This window comes from Galeopterus variegatus, unplaced genomic scaffold (genome assembly GCF_000696425.1).
Source record: "Galeopterus variegatus unplaced genomic scaffold, G_variegatus-3.0.2 Scaffold64, whole genome shotgun sequence".
Lineage (NCBI taxonomy): Eukaryota > Metazoa > Chordata > Mammalia > Dermoptera > Cynocephalidae > Galeopterus > Galeopterus variegatus.
Genome location: NW_007726175.1, coordinates 779,121 through 800,645, shown reverse-complemented (window position 1 = coordinate 800,645; position 21,525 = coordinate 779,121). Strand labels below are relative to the sequence as shown.

At 37.3% G+C, this 21,525-nt stretch overlaps 1 protein-coding gene and 1 pseudogene across 2 annotated transcripts in view; one reads left to right on the top strand and one right to left on the bottom strand.

Moving 5' to 3' along the window:
- AGMO (alkylglycerol monooxygenase) overlaps positions 1–21,525 on the bottom strand; it is a 340,101-nt gene that overhangs the window by 69,854 nt on the left and 248,722 nt on the right. The gene's annotated exons all lie outside the window — the stretch shown is intronic.
- LOC103593817 lies at positions 7,772–10,682 on the top strand (annotated as a pseudogene).

The following is a 21,525-nucleotide window of genomic DNA, read 5'->3' as shown; positions in this document are numbered from 1 at the left end:
CCTCAAACATAGTTCTTTCTAAAGTTTGAGTTGCTTTTCTAATTTTAAAACTTAAAATGTACAAATATAAGATTTAATACTTTTTTATTGTTGAATAAATATTAGTCTTATTTCATGACTTTAAATTACAAAAAGAAAGGTAAATAATTACACTTTGTAATGATGAATATGCTAATATCCCGATTTGGTCATCAGATATTGCACAAAAATAATGATGGTCAACTCTGAAAAATAATGATGGTCAACATAAGCAATTACGTTTCAATAAGAAAGAGAGGGGAGACTGATAAAAATAGATATTGTTATTAAAAAATCATGACTAGCGTCAATGAAGAAAAAGGGATGAAGAAGAGAAAGCAAAGTGCTACACAGAGTTCGATGACATGAATAAAAAGAGAGAAGAGATATTTAATAATTTTTTACATCTCTAAGTCCTAAATGAGATGACACTGACAATGAAAAGAGCTATTTCAGGTCTATATAGTATCAGGACAAGAAAAGGGAAGACATCATCTGGGACATATGAAATAAAGTTCAAGTGGCAGAGAAAATAGAGCTCCTCAAATTTCTACATCAAGAATGTTCTTCAGGGCTGGTCGGTTGCTCAGATGGTTACAGTGCAGTGTTGTAACACCAAGGTCAAGGGTGCCAGCCAGCTGCCAAAAAAAAAAAAAAATACTTCAAGTGTTTCCTTAATAATTTTCTCTTTCCTTTTCTACTGACTCCTTTGCCATAGAGTATACATACATACATACATACATACATACGTGTATATATATATATATATATATATATATATAGTAGTCCCCCCTCATCTGCAGTCTTACTTTCCATGGTTTCAATTACCCATGGTCAACCCAGTCCAGAAATATTAAGTGGAAAATTATAGAAAAAAACAATTCATACGCTTTATGTTGTGAGCTCTTCTGAGCAGCGTGATGATTATAAGGTAGATTCTACTCAGTCAAGTTTATATCATGAGCTGGAATTGTATTTGTGGATGCATTTCTTATCAAGAGATTTCTTCTTTATGATAGCTTATGATGTAATCAACCCGCATGAAAACTATGGATTGTACCTTTTTTTTTTTTTTTACATCCTGTAAGTAGGAAAGAAGGAATGAACAATTTTATGAATTAATAAAGTAAAATTCTTTGCATCCAAATCAGTCTGTGTACATATTTACTTATTAAAGAATTTAAAGAAAAAAGGAGAATAGGAATCCTATCTTCAGCCCCATATATCTGCATCTTTCTAATGCCTTCATTAAGATTCTGAGACATAAGTTTGGGTTTTTTATCACCACTTTCACATGCCTTCAAAATAAGTTATTAATTTTAGAACTTAAATCATTGTGGAAAAAAAAGAGAAAAACTATGTATGGAGAAAAAAGAATATTTCCATCCTTATAAACAGAGGAGATTTTTAAAAACATTTTTTAAAACATTTTTAGAGACTCCATAAGTTTTGGCAAACATCACACCAGTTTCTTCCAACTTCTAAAGCTGGGAGTTGATCCAAAACTCTAGTAGTCAGAGATCTGCTAAGTGTGTTGCTGCTCTATTACCTGACACATTTGGCTCAATTCAAAACATTTTTTATTCACTCTTTATATTTTCTTTTCCTATTGTTGTTGAATCTTAAGAGTATTGTAAGAGCTGTTTCTTTCTTATTTACAAAAATCTGAATCTTTTAATATTGTAGTTCCATACACAAAGTAATTTACTTGATTCATAATTTAAATTATTAAAATCTTTCTGGTTCTTTGTTTTGCATTTTGCCAAAAAAGGTGGAGATCATAGCTTTTGAAAATCTTTCAATCAGTTGCATAAAGTAGATTTATGAAGTGTTAATTATATTCCTTTTTTAGAATTAAATGATGAATGATTATGTATTATCATTATCCAATTTTAAAATGTATAATTGTGTCTATGATTAAAATTCTGAGACTTTTTTTAGAAGTAGATACATCTTTAAGAACAACATTTAATCAAATACATTCATAGACAAAAAATTCTAGATATTACTAAGAAATACATAGTTTTATTCCAATGATTTTGGTTTAGCCATTACTTTGGAAATGCTTCGTAGCTCACCAATAACATGTGATATCTGAGTAAAGAAATTTAAGTGTCTACTTACAAAAACATTTAATATATAGATTCTATTGAGTCTATAACATTTCATGAGGGTGTCTATGGAATATTTGGGTCTACCTTTTCCTGACTTCATTGGGAAATAAAATGTGCTTAAGGAGTAATTCAAAGAAGGAGGTAAACACTGAATCCTGGTAATTAAAACTAATTTTTTTCAGTGCCTCAATTAATTGATCTGTTAAAACAGAGAAAATAAACCATGTTAAAAAATATTTAAATTCACTATAGTACAGGTGGATAAGTGGGTATTCTCTTTGGTAGAGATCTACATGATTAAAGTTTTGTTGTAATTTTTCACCATTCAGAGACTATTTTGGCAACAAATGCAAGAATATTATTTACTCCAAATTATTTCAAAATTTTCCTTTTAAATTTTTCAAATCATTTATCTTAAAGCATTGTTCTCACAATTTATTAATAGGTGCCGAGGATGGGGAGCACAGAAAGTTTCTAAGATATCTTAAGTTAGGAAACTGTTGAGTTTAATTTTTAAAATCTGTGAAATTTTCTTTCTGAAGGACTGTTTAATCCTAAGAATGGATAATAGCATGCACTCCCTATTATTTTCCTACAAGATGAAGTTCAATAGTTCTTATGTATTTTCTTTTCTAAATGATGTCTATCCTGAACATCAGGAACAGAGATTGGGCTTGCATGTAGTAACATGGAGGAATGGGGCACCAGATATTTGGTTTATATCAAGATTTTGCATGCTGATAGGGTGGATTCCCTGGAGATGGAGTAGGTTACATATACCCACATTCCATTTTTACCAAACCATTTAAATAAAACAAACAACAAAAAAAATAAATTTTACCTCTGTTAATATTTTCCAAACTTTTGTGATAATGAAAAAAAGATCTGAATGATATTTAAAAGCAGAATTTGAGGCATCACACCAAACCTACTGATTCAGAATTTGTAGATGAGGAATCCAGAAATATGTAATTTTATCTTATTTATTTCAAGGGATTATTATTAAGAAAAAAGAGCTAGGAAATCATCTGTTAGGACAGAAAATGGAGTCTCCCCAACCTAATTTAGCTCTGTTCTATCTATGGTAAATTTTATTCATTCCCGCATACAAAACATCCCAAGCTTTAAAAATTTTCTGGGCTACAGTAATTCCTCTAGTACTTACAATATCACAATATGTGCAAGTCAGATGATATTTACAGTCTTGCTTAAGGTCCTCAGATGGAGCACATTTTTTACAGTGTGTAAATTTTTTAGTTTATCTATTTAAAATTAAAACGTTTGTGGTTAAGTCTAAGGTAGGTGCATATGTTTACATAAATAGGAGCTTACACACACATAAGTATAGAGAAATATAAACAAATAGAAATTTCATAATTCTTTGATAGCAAGTTATGCATGTATATATACATGTATATTCCTGAAATATGAATATTTTTTGCAATGCAGACCTTTTCTTCAGCTTTATTACGTTTCAAACTTTGCAGGTATTGAGACCTTCTTAAATATGACTCAATCTTTGCAACAAAATATTTTTCAAAAATATGGAAAATATTCTTATTGTTTATCTAGATATTAGGGAGGAAGAAACTTTTTACAAGCCATGAAATAATATTATAATCTTTTTAAAATTTAGTAATTCACTTATTCATCCAAAAAAAAAATCAGTGAAACAACATTTAGGTGGTAAGAACCATGCTAGGACTGAACAGTGCAGAGGTGGATAGAAAGATACAGAGTGCCTGCCCTCAAAGACTAGTGCGGAAGACAGACTTAACACATAATAAAAACATCATGTGACAAATGCCAAGAAAGCTGGAGGTGTGTGAGCACCTAGAAAGAACTCATAAAGGATATAATCTTAAAGAGCAACGAGGGCAAAGCAGGAGCTCACTAGATGGAGAAGAAAGAGAATAATATTCAAGGTGGCAGCAGCAAGGGAAGCATGGAAATTATGAGTGGGTATGAACGACTTGACCTGTGTGGATTGTGGTGACAGAGTGTGAGAAGTATGACTGTGATCACATGCTAAGATTAAAAGGTAGACTCAAGGAAGGCAGTGAATGAAATGCATTAAAATTCTTTAAAGTGAATTTGGACCATATCCCGCAGGCAATGAGTTGTCAAAGATTTTTGAAAGAGTGACACAGTAGTCCTCCCTTATCTGCAGGGGATACATTCCAAGACCCTCAGTGGATGCCTGACATCGCACATAGTACAGAATCTTATATATACTACGGCTGGATTTCTTTATCATTCTTCAGAATATCACAGGTAGAAGATTGTTCTTATCATAGACCTTAGCACCTTCAGCATATGATTTTTCTTCCCTTATTGAGAACTTTTACCTTTTCACTTAAAGGAAAAACTTTCCAGCTTTCTTTGGCATATCACAATTACCAGTATTACTACTCTTACACGTTAATGTCATTATTAAGTAAAATAAGGGTGACTTGAACATAAGTTCTGCAATCCCAGGAGGGCCAATCTGACTACCAAGATGGCCACTAAGTGATTAATGTGTGAGGAGTGAGGACAGCATGGACATGTGGGATAAAGGGAGGTTTCATATTTTAGGCAAGAAAGGGCAGGAAGGGACAAGATTTCATCACACTACTCAGAATGGCACACGGTTTAAAACTTATGGGTTGTTTGTTTCTGCAATTTTCCATTTAATATTTTTGGATTGTGGTTGACCATGAGTAATTGAAATGGCAGAAATGAAACTACAGACAAGGGGAGACTACCGTACTGTGGGGTGGTAGTTGGAAAAGGACACAAATGAGAAGGACACAGTGATATGCTGTGTGAAGGATGATGAGGGTTTAACCCAGAGCATTTAGGTGAGTGGTTCTTCATCTTGGCTGAACATTTGAAGCAGCTGGGCAGTTGATGATGCTCCAACTGCACCCTAGACCAATTAGAGCAGAATGTCCAGGGGTGGAACCAAGGCATCAGTACCATTTAAAATATTGTTAGATGACTCTAATGCACAGCCACAGTTGAGAACCAATTCAATGACTGGTTCTATTGGGTTTAGTGGCTGATACATATTTGATGCGGGAAGGACTCTCACTGGAGCAACTGAGTAAACCAGCTAAGCAATAATACTGATGGGAAACAGGAGGGGACAACTCGATATTGTAAAGATGAGTATGAGTTCAACTTTTAATATTTTGAACTTAGAGAAATGCACATTACAATATTGTAGAGATTCTTCCCTGTACTTGCTGATAAGGTTATGTTGGTCTGGGAGAATGAAAAAAGCCCATAAAGATATAAGGGAAAGGCAGAGAAGAATTTAAATATTAAGATTTCTGACAGTATTGCTCTTGATTCTCCACCTCTGGAAACATACCCTGTTCCATCTGTTTCATGTGAGTTTTCTTTATTTAGCCCCTGTTTCAACAAATAATCACATGTTCATCCTATGAGCCAGGTTTTGTGGTGAAGAGGCTCAGCAAAGAGGAGGAAGGCCTAGCCTCGATTTCATGTGTGCTTATTTTCCTTCCAGACTCTGACCACTCGTATCTCTGACCCAAACTTAGTAAATGTCATAGGCTGGGCAAGCTCAACTTACCACAAAGGTGGATGATTACCTTTTTTATTATATTTACTTAATTGAAACATATTGATTGTACATATTTATGGGGTATATAGTTATATTTCAATACGTATATATGAAGTGTAATGATCAGATCAGGGTAGTTCACAAATTCATCACAAAAATGTATTGCTTCTTCGTGCTCCTCTCTTTTAGCCATTTGACAACATACAATAAATTATTGTTCATTACAGATTCCCAGAACTACTATACAGCAATAGAACTTACTTTTTCCTAACTAGCTGTAACTTTGCAACCTCTTACTATCTCACCTTCTCCCTTCCCTTTCCCTCCTTTAGCAACTATAGTTCTACTCTCTACTTCTAAAAGTTCAATTTCTTCTTCTTATTGTTTATTTATTTTTTTAGCTTCCACATGAGAGCTAAACATGTGCTATGGTTCTTTCTGTGCTTGTCTTATTTCACTTAAATTTTTCCCAAATTCATCCATGCTGCTGAGAATGGCAGAATTTCAGTCTTTTTTTATGGCTGAGTAGTATTCCATCATGCATGTATACCACATTTTCATTATCCAATCATTCATCCATGGACATTTAAGTTGGTTCATAGCCTTGGCTATTGTGAATAGAGCTGAAATAAATGTGAGTGCAGTATCCCTTCGACATGTTGATTTCCTTTCCTTTGAGTATATACCCACTAGTGGGATTGCTAGATTGTATGATAAGAGGCTAAGACAAAGGAGAGACCTAGAATTAAACTATACTATTTCCCTCATGTCACTGAAAGATTTCACAAGTTAGGTAGGGGGAAAATATTAGTAGAGGTATAAGAGTAAGAGAAGAAGTCATTTGTCCCCAAATGATTTTTACATATGTAGATAATGAACCTAATAAAGTTTGGATTACTCCAATGTACAAACGTATGATTTATCTAAGTTATATAAAATTTAAAATAACAACAACAAAAAACCCCAAGATACTAGTTATAAAGTATTATTGTTTCATTCCAGCTTGTAGTCTAGCCAAGCTAAGCCCCAAACTAATGGTAAATTATATACTCAAGTATTCACACAACGACCAGTGCTTGATTAGTGAATAATAATGATATAAACTATGTCTGATTCTCTGCATTTCTGTTTAATCCATACTAGCCTTTTTCCCAGTGAATATTAAACTAATATTCTCCGTGTTTGCCTTGTTTAAAATAACATGCTTCCCTCATCTTCCTCAATCTCAAATATTTCTAGATTCCTAGGACTTGTGCATATTTGAGTTGTTGTGTAATATTTAAAGCACTCAGAATGCACAGAGATGCAAGATCTCTGAAGGAATAGTGGTATTATACAAAGTCACATTTAGCAGAAAATCTAAATAGCGATGTTTAAGAAAGGAGAGTTAGTAATTTAATATTAAAAATGATGAATGAATAGATGTCTTAGCTCAAAGGATTTATATTTAATGATAATTAAATTTTTGAAGTTCAAAATCTTGAATAGATTCAAGAAAATAAGGCAGAGTTTTCAAACTATGTGACAAGCAGCCAGTAAGTTTTATTTAGATTAATAGTATAACAGAATTGGCATTTAATCATGTGGAATAGAAATAATCTTTAAAAGATTTTTTTTTTTTTTTTTGCTATATAAGATATTAGGGCACAGAGTACAAACCCCTAACTGGTTGGTCATAACATGCTAGAGGAATTCTATTAAAATTGAAAACAATACGGATATATCTGCTAATATTTGTGGATGTATTTAAAAGTACAGCAAAACCTGAAACAGAAATGAGATATGAATATAGAAAAGCAAGAGAGTAAATTATTTTACATAACCCAAAAGTAATGAACTCAAAAACAATTAGAATTACTAAGAGTGGTCAATATATTGTCAGATAAAATACAAATGTAGACTAGTATTTCAACATATCAATAATATCAAATTATAGAAGACAATCTCAATTTCAAGAGAAACAAAATATAAACTACATGGGAATAACCCTAATTTTAAAAATGTGTTATATATATATATATATATATATATAAAGAAAATCTTAATAATAAAAATACTCCCCTTTCCCTCTCCCTGCCCTGGAATGTTGGAAGAAACCCAACAGTACAAATTGGCCGTGGCCAAGAAAATGTCAAGACAATATCAGTGGAAGAACAGTCCTAGTGGTCCTGCAGGAGCAAAGAAGAAGAAAAAAATTTTAAAAAGTCAGTAGCCCTGAGCCAACCAGTCGTGGTCACTGCCATTCACCCAAGGATACACCCAAAGACCACTTTGCTCCTGTGCCACTACCTGCTGATGACACCTTGTTACCTGGCGGTGTCCCTGTGCCTGGTCCTAGTCTCACTAGCATGACATCACCTCAGAAAACATGATGCTGACAACGGCCTTGGCCTCATGGACAAGACCAAGACTTTGTCATCAACTGAGAGTCTCCAACAGCTCTCTCAACAGTTTAATGGTCTTGCATTTAAGTCCACATCCTACATCAGTGGGGAGGGACTCACGTCTTCTACTAACGTGAAGGATCTGGAGAGCTGGTACCGAGAGCTAGCAGTAGCCCTGGACTCCAGCTATCTAGCAAACAAACAACTCAGTAGCAAGAGAGAGGAACTGAAGCAGCAGCACCAGGAAACTCTGGATCAACTGGAAAAAGAGAAGAATGTCAGCAAAATTTGGCAAACGAACAGGGGTCTCTATGGGAACAACTGCAGGTTCACATTCAGACCATAGGGATCTTAGTGTCTGAAATGGCAGAACTACAGAAAGGCCTGGCCCACACTTACCAGGCAGCCAGGCAGAAAGCAGCTGGCCAGCCGCCTGCGGTCATCTCGGCAGCGCACAGGAGAGCTGGAGCAGATTCAGAATGCCGTCTCCACACACCAGAAGAAGTCAGAGAGGTGTGACAAGAGCAGAGTGAGATGCTCTTAAGCTACAGTTATACTACAAGAAAAACAGTGAGGACCTTAAGCAGCACAACTCCGAACTTGAGAAGAGCTTTGGGTTTTAGTGACAGAGAAGGCGACCATGCAGCTCGGGGTGGAGGAGCTGCAAAAGAAACTAGAGACATCTGAGCTCCTGCGGCAACAACTCTAGTCGGTCTGAAGCTCCTGTAGAAACCAGCAGTCACAGCAGGCCATGGAAGAGCGGGCCACTCTGGAGACACATGTGGAGCAGCTGATGAAGTCGCTTCAGCAACTTGTTTTTGCAACTCCAGCTGGAGAGGGACCATTACGCGGGACACCTGGAAGGAGAGCGTGCCACCTGGCAGCAGAGGACACAGCAGATGGAGGAGCAGGTGTGCACACTGAGGAGAAGGAGCACGGCCTGAATCAGGTCCAGGAGCTGGACACCTGCTTGGCCGAACCGAGGAGGCAGACAGCTGAGCCATCATCCCCAAAGCCCCCAGCAGAGCCCTCTAGGGAAGAACAGCGGCTGCAGGCGGAGGCTGCGCAGCTGCGGAAGTAACTGGAAAGACGGACATATCAGGGCTGAGACGCTTGAATCAGGGAACAGGAGGAGCGGGAGCTGGAGCAGGCTGCGGAGCTCTGGGGCGAGCGGGCAGCGGAGCGCAAGCAGACCATGGAAAGCATGCCGAGCGATCCATCGCGCCACCATCAGCCGTGCGCTCTCCCAGAGGCGCCAGCTCAAGGAGCAGCCGGCCTAGCTGCAGGCCGGCTTCGTCAGGCTGGCTGATGAGAGCGTGGAGGTCACCAGTGCGCTGCAATCGGAGCAGCAAGTGAAGACGGAGCTGGCCAAGAAGTTGGGTCAATTGATGGAGAAGCTGGGAGACCTGAAGGAGACAGTGGAGCTGAAGAGCCAAGAGGCACAAAGTCTGCAGCAGGAGGGAGACCTGTACCTGGTCCACCTGCAGCAGCACGTGGCCGCCTACCAGCAGCTGACATCCAAGAAGGAGGTGCTACACCAGCAGCTGCTGCTGCAGACCCAGCTCATGGGCCAGCTGCACCATGAGGAGGGTCAGGGCAAAGGGACAGCCGAGGTGGTCTGCGGGAGTGGCAGGAGACCCAGGAACGCCTGGAAGGGGGCAGCCAGCACAACCAGCAGCTGCAGGTCCAGCTGAGCCTCATGGCTGTGTCCGGGGAAGGAGATGGATCGGAGGAGAAGGGTGAGGAGGTTCCTCGGTCCAGGCTAAGCACCCCAGAGGACCTAGAGAGCCAAAAGCTATGGTGGCATTCTTTAACTCAGCGCTAGCCAGTGCCGGAGAAGAGTAGGCACGGTTGCGTGCATGGGCAGTTGAGGGAGCACAAGGCTCGCTGCCAGCACCCGGCTCCCCTTACAGCCACATCCCAGAATGAGCCGGGGAAGGAGGCCTCAGTCCCTGGGAGCGGGGGCAACTGTGTATCTGGAGAGTCCCATCGGGCCTTGCAGTGGGCCATGGAGAAGCTGGAGAGCCGCTTTCTGGAGCTCATTCAGAAGGCAGATTTAATGCAGCGGGTGGAGGAACTGGAACTTCGCTGCATCCAGCTATCTGGAGAGACAGACACACTGGCAACTACATTGCTCTGTACCAGAGCCAGAGGGCAGTGCTGAAGGAGCGACACAGGGAGAAGGAGGAGTACATCAGCTGACTAGCTCAGAGCAAGAAGGAAAAGAAGGTGAAGCTGCTGGAGCAGCAGGAGCTGGTGCTGCAGCTTGCGGGCGAGCCCAGCCAGTGGCAGGGCAAGTTCCTGGCAGCTGCCTAGATCCCTGCTGATGAGCGCGCTCCAGGGTCTCCAGCCCCTCAGGAACTTGGAGCTGCCAACAAGCAGGAAGATCTTTGCGAGGAGAGCCTTGCTGACAATGTGGAGTTGGCACAAGGAGATGCTGGGGATTCCACTGTTAATCCCACTGCACAGCTGATCATGAAGTTGCTGTGTGAGATCCAGAACCCCCACGAGCACCGAGGTTTGGGCAACAACTCATGCATCCCCTTCTTGTACTGGGAACACCAGGACGATTAGCTCAAGATCATGGTTATCTAATATGTGGAGCTGGGGGCTGTGCCCCACCCATTCCTGCCACCCCATCCTTGCCACCCTGTCCCTGCCACTCCTTCCCAGTGACCCCTTTATCCTTTGAATATTAAGACCCCTGTCTAAAAAACAAAAGCAGAAAACCAAAACCAAACAAACAAAAATCAAGAAAAAAACTAGAAAAACAAAAACAAAAGATCATGCAGCTGAGGCCTGAGATCCAGAACCCCCACGAGTGCCCAGGCATGGACAACACCTCATATTTCCTTCTTCTACTAAGCGGATGAGAATGACAAGGTCAAGATCATGATTGTCTGACATGTGAGACAAATACCAGCGAAGTGGGGCTGGGGGCTATGTCCCTACCCAGTCCCTGCCACCTCATCTCTTCCACTCCTTCCCAGTCACCCCTTTATAGTATTAAGACTCCTGTCTAAAAAAAAAGAAAAAGAAGAAAAAAAAATAACTCTGTCTAATGGGGGGACACAGACAGGTGCAGACCCTTTACCATCATAGCCAGGTCTGTTGAGGCACGACAGCAGGGCAGCTGTAAAGACAGGCCAAGGCAAGGGTACTAGGGAGTTGGGGCTCCAGTGGTAGCTCAGGCCAAGCCAGAGGGGCCTTTAGTGGCATGCTTGGCCAGGCCAGGGGGACCCTTAGTAGCAGGCTAGGCGATGACAGTCTTCCTTCTGGGGGCTCAAATCTTCCTGAGAGGCACTTTGGGGCAGGACAGCCAGGCCACATGTTCCTGGGCCTTCAGATATTGGGGGCTAGCCATCAGCCTGCGAAGGCAGAGTCAGTGCAGGCAGTCTTTCCTAAGCAGCTTCCCTCCTCTCCGAGGCAGTGGGGCTGGACCACCAAGCAGCATTCTTTCTGGCCTGATGACAGTTGGGGCCAACTGTAGACCAGCCAGGGGCACAGGCTGTTGGGGGATGGGCTTCCCCTCCCCCAGTGTATAGATTGTATCAATGTAACATTTTGTATATTTCTAGGGCTAGGGCTGCCCCCTATATCATAGCGGAGGTTGGAGCTAGCACATGAGGAGGAGGTTCTAATAATCATTTGGATCTGGGAAACTTATTTATTGATAGCACAGGACAGAGGAAGGAAGCAGGGATGGGACTGTGGCACCTTGGTGATGCGGCTCCTGTTTATTTTGCTTTTTATTTCGGAATAAATGGATTTAGCCATAAAATAATAATAATAATAGTATTTTCTTAAATATTTAAATAATTTAAGATAAAATTTGGGGGGATAGGAAGGCTGATTGATTTAAAGGTGTCAAGTGTTTTCATATTTATTTGAAAACTGAAAGTTATTCCCATCTGAACATCATTGGAGTTACTTGGAGCCTTACCAAAATATTTTAAAATGCACCTAGAGTTCCATTCCTATCAATGTAAAAGACTATATAGACTGCATATGAAAATTCAATGCATTATAAAGGAACATGAAAAATAAAAAAAGTCATGAAATTTTTCCAAATGTGGTACAGTAATAATGACTAGGAAAGCTTAATGTTAATTTCTTTTTTTTTTTTTTTTCCTTTTTGTCTTTTTTCGTGTCCGGCAACGGATCGCAACCCTCAGTGTCGCGCCCGTACCGGACCGGGACCGGCAATGGGATCGCAACCCTCGGCGTCATGCCCGCACCTCGCTCAGCCAGTGAGCGGGAACTAGTCTGTATGTGGGATCCGAACCCTCGGCGGGAGCGCCGTCGCGCTCCCAAGCGGTGCACTGTAGCAGTGCGCCACCGGGCCGGCTCTTAATGTTAACTTCTAATCATAAACCTAAATAATACCCAAATAAAATAATAACAAAAAATAATGGAAGAAACTAAAATCTAATAGAACTGAATATTTTTTTAAGTACCTGAAAAATAAGAGAGAAAATTTGAATACTACAAGCTATGGACATAATTGTAATTGCAAAATAAAATAAAAACAGGCATTTAAGATTTTAAAACATCTATACTGAAACAAATATGTAACATATGTTATGCATAAAATCTGTAATATGTAAAATTAATAGCCAAACAACAAACTAGGAAGATATTTTCAGAACATAAAACAGGGAAAGGATTTGTACTTTTGTTGTATGCAATCCTCATTCATATTTAGAAAACACATATTTCTTTAAAGATAACTAGGCTGAAAAACACAACAAAAAAGAAAAAACTGTAATTATACATTTATTTATTCAACAAATATTTATTGAGCACATACTATGTGGTAAGCACTGTTCTAAACTTGAAGAAACAGCAGCAAACAGACAATAAGTACTGCTTTTATGCAGAACATATAGACATTAGACAAGATAAGAAAGTGTGATTTAATATGTTTGATGGTAGTAATTGTCATGGAGAAAAATAATGCAGGGAAGGATAAGAAATGTGGGATGTGGGAGGGAGAAGAGAGAGACTATAGTTTACAGCTTCCAATTAACAAATGGTTAGAGAATGGCAATGTTACCAAAAATTTAATCCTCACTATTAACACAATCATTTTGAATTAAATAATACAGAGATGTTTTGAAAATACAGAAAGTAAGTATCCATCATTCATAACAGTATCCAAATGTACAATATAAAACTTTTAGAAAATGTAGTGGTATATTTATCAGAATTCTTAAAATATTCAAAACATTTCAATTGGGAATTATAATTCTGGGAACTTATTTGGAGAATAGAAATATGGAAATAGCCTTTAAGAACAGCAATGCTCAATCCAGTTTTATTTATAACAGTCAAAATTTTGAAACAAATTTGAAAACCAGAATGCTTTCTGGTTTATCAGATATCAATAGGGGATATTTATACAGAGCTCAATGCCATCATTATATACATATTTCATGTGATCATTAAAAATTAGGTCTTCAAGTATATGAAAAACAGAAGTCAGAGAATTTTATTGTATATAAAGTTTTCTTCAATTATCTTTATTATATATGAACATTTATGATCAAAACAAAAAGATTTCATGTAATAAAATATATAGAAATAATCTGATATAAGATGATAGTCTTTTTTTTTTCCCCCAGAATCACAAAGTTTTATAGTGGACGAGACTGTAAAATCACCAACTTTAATTTTTCAACCAGTCCAGAAACCACTCCACATTATGTCTAAAAAGATTCAGATTCCCTTTAGATAATGTTGCTTGGCCCAATGGTAGACTTTTACACAGCTTTTACCTTATCCCACAAGTCTCAGAGTTTATCTGGCTAAATTACAATTTCCAGATTGGTGATATGTGGGAGGATAACAGACAAGGTGACTTATCTCATTTGTCTAACAAATTAGGAGTTTTCCAACAGGAAGCTCTATGACATTAACAACTCCTCCCAGGAAACACCATAGTTAAGACCCAGGTGCCGTGTACTGTTCCAGATCCGTTTTCTTGCTCAAGTGCCTATTCTTTCTGAGTGAAATATTTATCCCTTTTTCATCTCCTTGTTAAAGTATTTCTCATCTTTTAGACCATGGCTTATTCAATAGTAAAAATATTCAATACTATTTAAGACTATTCAATACTATTCAATAGTAAAAATAACAATTTGTAATAATAAGCATAATAATAACAGCAATACAAACACATCATAAAAGGGACATAAGTGAGAAGTAACTATTGCAGATAAATTACAAATACTAACTCTGTATGAGTCCCTCTCTACCCAAAACCACAGGGTAGATATTTATATTTCTCTTTTTCAAATTAGGAGACTGGTATTCAGGACGATGAAATAATTTGCCACAGTAACACGACTATAAAATTAGCTGAGCTGAGATTTGTCTTTGTGCCTGAAAGAAGCCAAAACTAGTGTTTTTGTGGTTCTTTTCCCCATTTTTCCTATCGCATAGTCTTCCTAAGATCCCTCAGCTGGAATAAGCCTCTTGCTTCACTGTTTCTCAAATGTACTTAGAACTTGAGAACATCTTGAACTTGAGAACATCACTGAGTTTACAGACTACCTTGTATCATGGGTATCTATACATTTCTCATACCACCCTACCACCCACCTATCTCTCTATCTCTCTCCCTTTCTCTCTCTCTCTCTCTCTCTCTCACACACACACACACACACACACACACAAGTACAGTCAGTATACAGAGGAAAATACTTGCTCAATAAATACTTGCTGATCTGTTATAAGCTCAGCTTGACCTATCACCAGCTGGCCTTTCTTAACATTTCTAATTCCAGTATTAAAGATAGCATGGGCATGAAATTCCTTGAGTATAACATGAAGTTCCAACCACGTCGATGCAGGATTATAAAGAATGTAGAGCAGTGAAAATGGATTTTTTTTTTTAATACTTCTAAAGGACAAGAGTATATAAATAATAGGTGGTGCTACATTTCACTACTGTAGTTATTGGCATTATGGAATAAAGTTTTAAATAAACTTTTTTTCAAGTCAAATTACTTAATAGAAATGGTGCTATAACTGTACAGTGTGGTAAGTCTTCAGCATCTAATGACTCATGAATGTTGGCCAAAACATGAAGATTTTGAAAGAAAAGGTTTATCTTCTTCTCGATTTAGTAGAGTAAATCATAAACAAGTCAGTGTTGCATTTGGCCATGAAGTCAAGAATAAGACATAGAACAGCAAAAGAAAAATACCTGACTAGCATATTTCCCTCTCTGGGCAGCATTGATCATTATGTGTTAAAAATATTTCCATGAAATCATTGTCATGTATGGAAAGATAACCACATGCATTTAACAGGAAAATAGATGAACATAAATGAATGAGTTTTGTATAAAGAACAAATAATAGATTTTGAACTAACACAAAATCCAAATAGCCAGAAAGTCTATTCTAATTGCTTAAATATCTTTTCCTAGGAGAGACATTGGATTCAATGTTGAGAGAAAATATTTTAGTCCATTTGTAAGATGACTGTCTTCTAAAGGTAACACTTGAATTCACAAGATAAGTCAATAAAATTTTCAAGAACATTTGAAATAAAATATTTGAGTAATCCCATAAAGGGAGCCATAACAATTTATCCCATCTGGGCTTTTGAAGAACATTTGTTTAAAACTGAGAAACACATAGACTATCTATGTACTTGTATAATAAGCATTATACTGGCAGACAGTGTTACTCAATTTTCCTTATAATTGTCTTAATGTGATATAAAATGCATTAAGAATATTTAAGTAGTTCCACACGTACTTTTCTACTTTATCATCTAACCCAATAAATCTGATTTCTCCCGCCTTGTTTTTTGTCTTTCTCGTGACTGGTAAGGGGATCGCAACCCTTGGTGTGGTGTCGCCCACACCGCGCTCAGCCAGTGAGCACACTGGCCAGTCCTATATAGGATCCGAACCCGCGGCGGGAGCGTCGCTGCACTCCCAGCGCCGCACTCTCCCAAGTGCGCCACGGGGTCGGCCTTGATTTCTCCCTCATCATGATTTGCCTTCACACTGCTCCAACCCTTCAACAGGTCTGATCAATTTGATCCTGAGTTATATCATATCTCTTTCATGATTTTCTGTTGTAAGCCACTCGCTCATTTCAAGCTATAGCCTCCTCATTGTCATACCTGCCTCCAATCTAATAGAGTCACACTGACCATTTTATTCTTCTGTTTAGAATTCGTCATTATTGGGCAGAAACACAAATGTCTTAGCATAAAATATCCTCTATGGTTTTCTTCTTATCTGCCTCTCTAACTCATCACTCTTTGTCTCACTTGCACTGAACTATTTTCATTTCCCCTCGCTCTCCATGATATTTCACACCTCATGTCTGCTCGTGTCATGGTCCCCCAGGCCTCTCTACTTTGTCTTTTCTAAGCACCTTTCAAGACTCTGTTCAAGTGTTACCTCCTCTTGGAATTGACCTGTGGCCACTCTTTTATCATCACCCCAAACTGTTAGGTTCTTCTTCTCATGCTTCTTTAAGTTTAGCTCGATCTGAAATTCAAAGTTCGTCTTTGCTACTTATAAGTTACTTACCGTGAACAAGTTAATCTCGCTGAGCTTCAGTTTCACATCTGTATAATAAATATAATAACATATCAGTATTGCTTTCAATAAAAGTAATGTGCATCGCCCAGAATACTTAGTTCCTTTTCTGTGCTCCCTGTTTATACATCTGTGATGATACTGATAAGAGTGCTTTGCCATAATTTATTTGTTCTTGGTATCCCCAAGTAGACACTGAATTTCTTGAGAGAAGATATATAGTATATTACTCAACTCTTCAACTCAGCACCTAATCGAGGAGTAATAAGGCCTGATATCTATATCTTACATGAGCATTTACTGAGGGTTAATGCTGTGCTCAGAATTTTCTGAATTTGAAGTATTTATTCAACATATCCTTTCTCCTTACTTAGTAGATAAGAATGTGTAAAAAAGGGAAGCAAAACACTGTGTAAGTAAGAAAACTGAATACCTTTAAACAAACACTGATCAAGGCATGGGGTTTTCAGCTTAATAGGGAAGAATGGGGGAAAAATAGAGGTAGAAGTAACAGAGAAAAAAAAATGAGGAAGATTTTAAGGATTTGTAGCATTTGAGTTGAGGCTGGAAAAGTTAGTTAGGATTTGAACATAGAGATGCCCAAGAGGTAAAGGCAGAAATATCAGGTAGAGGGGAAAAAATAAAAGCACAATGAGGGAAACACTGAACACATTTAGTGGCTAGCAAATAGGTCTACTAGTTCATGATAGCAAAAGTGGTAGTTCTTTCACCAGCAAACATGGAATTCAATAGCTTAACTGGATTTGACTATGATGAATATCAAAGCATATTTTCAGGCTTTGCAGCCACTTGACAGGATTAATTTATCAAAGTGGAACTGGCATCTTCAATGCCTTGAAACAGTAGCTGATGCAGCCATTGCTCATTAATTAATTAATTATTTAAGGTGAAGAAAACTCAAAAATTTTCAAGGAAATAGATTGCTGGTTATTTTAAAATTTTTAAAGAGTGAAAGCACACACACACAAAATCTTCAAAAGAAAAAAAGCAATTTTTTTCTTGCTGGTAATCATTTGGATATAACACTCATACTACATCAAATGCAAATAGTAACAGAGCATTACTTCATCTGGTGAATGGGAGAAGCTATTTTTCTACCACTAACTGGCATAAGAAAGAGCAAAACTCCTGGAGGAAATTAGCAAATCTTAAAGGTGTGGATGACATTCTGTAGTCTTGCTTGTCCAAAAAAAATGAAAGAAATTATGGTACTGTACTCTAAAGCCAAACAGCAGCAGACATTCTCTCCATGGCAAAATGCACATTTTTCCAGGTACGAATCTCCAGACAAGCCAACATTTTAGTGTAAGTTTGCTGTATGTTACAAGTTACACTAAGTCAGTCAATTGAATCTCTCTCTCTCTCTCTCAAACACACACATACACACAGAGGAATTTTCCACTGGAGAATATTGGAAAACATCTTTTTATGTTCTAAGACACAACTGTATATTTAAGAAGTCTTTCCCGTATTTATATTGTTTCAGTGGTTGTGTGTTTGTGGGTGAAATTAAAAGTGTCATTGATAGTACTCTGAAAGCAAATGCCGAATGTGTCCACAAAATAAAGGCAAATACTATTTTTTTTTCAAATGCCAGAACATGACAGCCACATTATGCAACTAGTTCTCAAAACATTATCAAAACTAATACTAGAAATGGTAATTTAAAAATCATTTTTTGTAGATGAATATATTAGCAAAATTCTAAGAATGACAGCTGAACTTCAGGGCTGACTAAGCCACTAGGTCCCTGAGACACAGCGATGAGGGCCCATGATAATATTAAGGGCTCCTGAAAATGTTTTAATTTTACTTTATTTTAAAACCAGAAGAAGAAAGGAGTATAGTAATATTGAATAGGTAAGAATGAATCAAACTTGAATCATATTCATCTTTTACCAGCACAGTTATACAATCTAATTTTATAATATTTTTTATTACATAGAAATGGGTTTGAGAAGGCAAAAGTGCCTAGGACCCATGAAAGTCAAAATGTAGTCCTGCCTAAAATTACTTCTGGTGCTGAAAGGAGAGAAATAGTACTAGAAAAGATTACATAGAGAGAGTTCCTCAACTTTTTTCTACAATATTTTTTTCACTAAAAAATATTGTAAGCAGACATAACATAAGGAGATTTGACAAAATTCTTTAGAGTACATACAACTTTGCTATGTTTTCCATACCATTTTATTTTATTCTGGAATAATTCACAATTAAAATATTAATTAATCAATGAATTAATTGCTAATTATTTTTTAAGGGTAATATTTAAGAATTTTTCTTTCAGATGTTAGTCTGGTCTTTGTAAATATGTTTCATCTCTGAAATAAATAATTGTTTTTATAAAAAAAATTCAACTCCAGAGAAATGTGATTTTAATTTACAGAATTGTTCTTCTAACCAAAAAATTAGTCAGTGAACTTTCTTTGAAAATCATATTGCTTATGGATGTTTTATAGGATATTAATGTTCTCTAATAAAATTGGTATAGTGAAAAAAAGGTGTAGGGTATTTTTTCCACATTTCCTTATTCAAAAATTTATTATCTTATTCCAACTCCAGAATTTAATAAGAACAAAATTAGGAATGTAAAAGAGATGGAAAATGTAAAAGTTGCTTAAAAATTAAAATATCTGGAAGTGAGACTATAAATCAAATAGTATAGTACACCAAGCTCAGTACTTGTTACAAAGCAGACATTTTTTCCTCAATATATTGGCTGATTTGAATTTACAAGTCTATTTTCACTAGACTGCAAGCTCCGCGAAGAGAAGGCTCTTTGTTTTGTTTTGTTTTGTTTTGTTCACTGCTCTACTCCAGCATTCTATCTAGAAGAGTACCCGGCATAGAGTATGTTTTTAATTAGTATGTATCAAATGAGCCAATAAAACTAGGATTGAGCTTCATAAAAAAAAGGCAGGATTCAAGTCATAAAGTTGTTATTGATAATAATAATTTCTGCAGGTACCACCTCTGGACTACTCTTAGAGAAGATAAAAACAAGAGAATTATCTATATATCTGCAATCAGACAAAACCCTGCAAGCATAAACTTAGTTGTATTCAATGAGAAAACCTGAAGAACTTCGAAAGATGGAGGACATCTGGGTGGTTAATGAAGAGACAGGAGGAACAGTCTACACAGGAAGAAAACAACTAAATACATTCTTGGAGCTATTTCTCAAAGGACAGCTCAAAATACGGATGGTTATGAAAAAGCGCAGCTCACAGGTGATATTAAGATGGCAACACAGACTCAGAGAGAAATGTTATGTTAATAATGACTCAATAACAGGCTGAAAATTCCAGGGAGTCTTCACAATTATACATTTCAACTAAAAGAGAACCTGTGCCCTAAAGTTTATCTAAGTGTCAGGGGGTTTTTTTGTGTGTGTTTTTTGTTTGTTTCTTGTATTTAAAGTACATTAGGTAGAAAGAATGATCAATCTTTTGTCAACCTAGTGGAAGATAGCTAGCAAGATGCATGTCTGTGTATTTGGCATCAAGCAAGGAAGAGAATGGAAAAAACAAAAGGAGAGAAGGAGTGGTGAACATCTGGGGTGGTTTCTTTTCTAGGAACAGGGAAAAGGTCACATCCCACCCAGTGAGAAGAAGTGACCCCCTAAAAAATGTAAGTGATCTTGTTTGACCTGTGACGCGAGCACAGGGATGACCTCGGCTGTTTAACTGCAATGTGTGTTTCTTGTTAGAAAAAGTGAGAGAGCTGTGCTCTGCCATAAAAGAATGTGAAGGATATGAAGGTGCTGAAAAGCAGCAGAAAGAAGTGGAGCACAAAGAAGTTGATGCAAGCTGTGGAAAAATGGACTATAAAGTTGGCCCCACCTTTTGAAAACATTAGGTAGAACAGAAAGATCAAAAGTATGTGTATATATACTTCTATATGCACACACACACACACACACACACACGGATTTTTTGTTTGTTTAATTGTGAGGATCAATTCTCTTTCTAATCGCCTTTTCTACTTATTAAAATAATGATATTTATCTGGAACAGAATAGGCCTGTGGGCATATCTCTATTAGCTCAAAATATCCAACACTACAAATATTTCCCATGGACTCCTACAGTCCCAAGTCTAAAACATAAATTTATGTTAGCTCAGCTTTCAGTTTTTATAGGTGATCATACCAAGTCAATACCCTGTGCAATGCTTGATGGTATCCTCAGAATTTTTTCTTCTATAAAATAAGTGGGCTATCTGCTCAGAGTAGCTGAAAGATTCCTACATTACAATATAAATGAAAGCAAATTTTAAATGTCTTGACCTACATAAATTCATAACATTTGTTTCATCTTTTAAAATCTTTTTCATCCCCTTCTCTTCCCTAGCTCTCTCGATCCCTTCAACTCCCTTGAGGTCTTCTCCACAGAGCCCCATTATTTAAATAAGAATGCACCTGCAAACAGCTGTGAAAGGGAAGAGGTGGACTGAAATTCAAGGCCAAATCAGGATAGAAATTTTGGGGTACAATCTCATATCTATTGGTACAAGGAAAACTAAAAAATATTGAGTTTTCAATTTTGTTATTGTTAAATGGTGTTTGTTGCATCAGTTTTATTATGGAAATATAGGGGATATTTTACAATTGAAGGATTTAGGTTTTTCAGGTTGATTTATCATAAAAATCTTACTTATTCAGTTACTGGTTAAAAAGTTCTGTTTATCCTTTCAAAAGTCCTTGATTGAACCTTCACATGGCTATCATTTTTAAGTGGTCCAATGAACTCAAAGAAACAGAAACTTTTGTTTTTAGGATGCTGCCTGCATGAATGGAAATAAAACTATAAAGATCTGTCAATTAAAACAATAAAAAAAAAAAAAAAAAAAA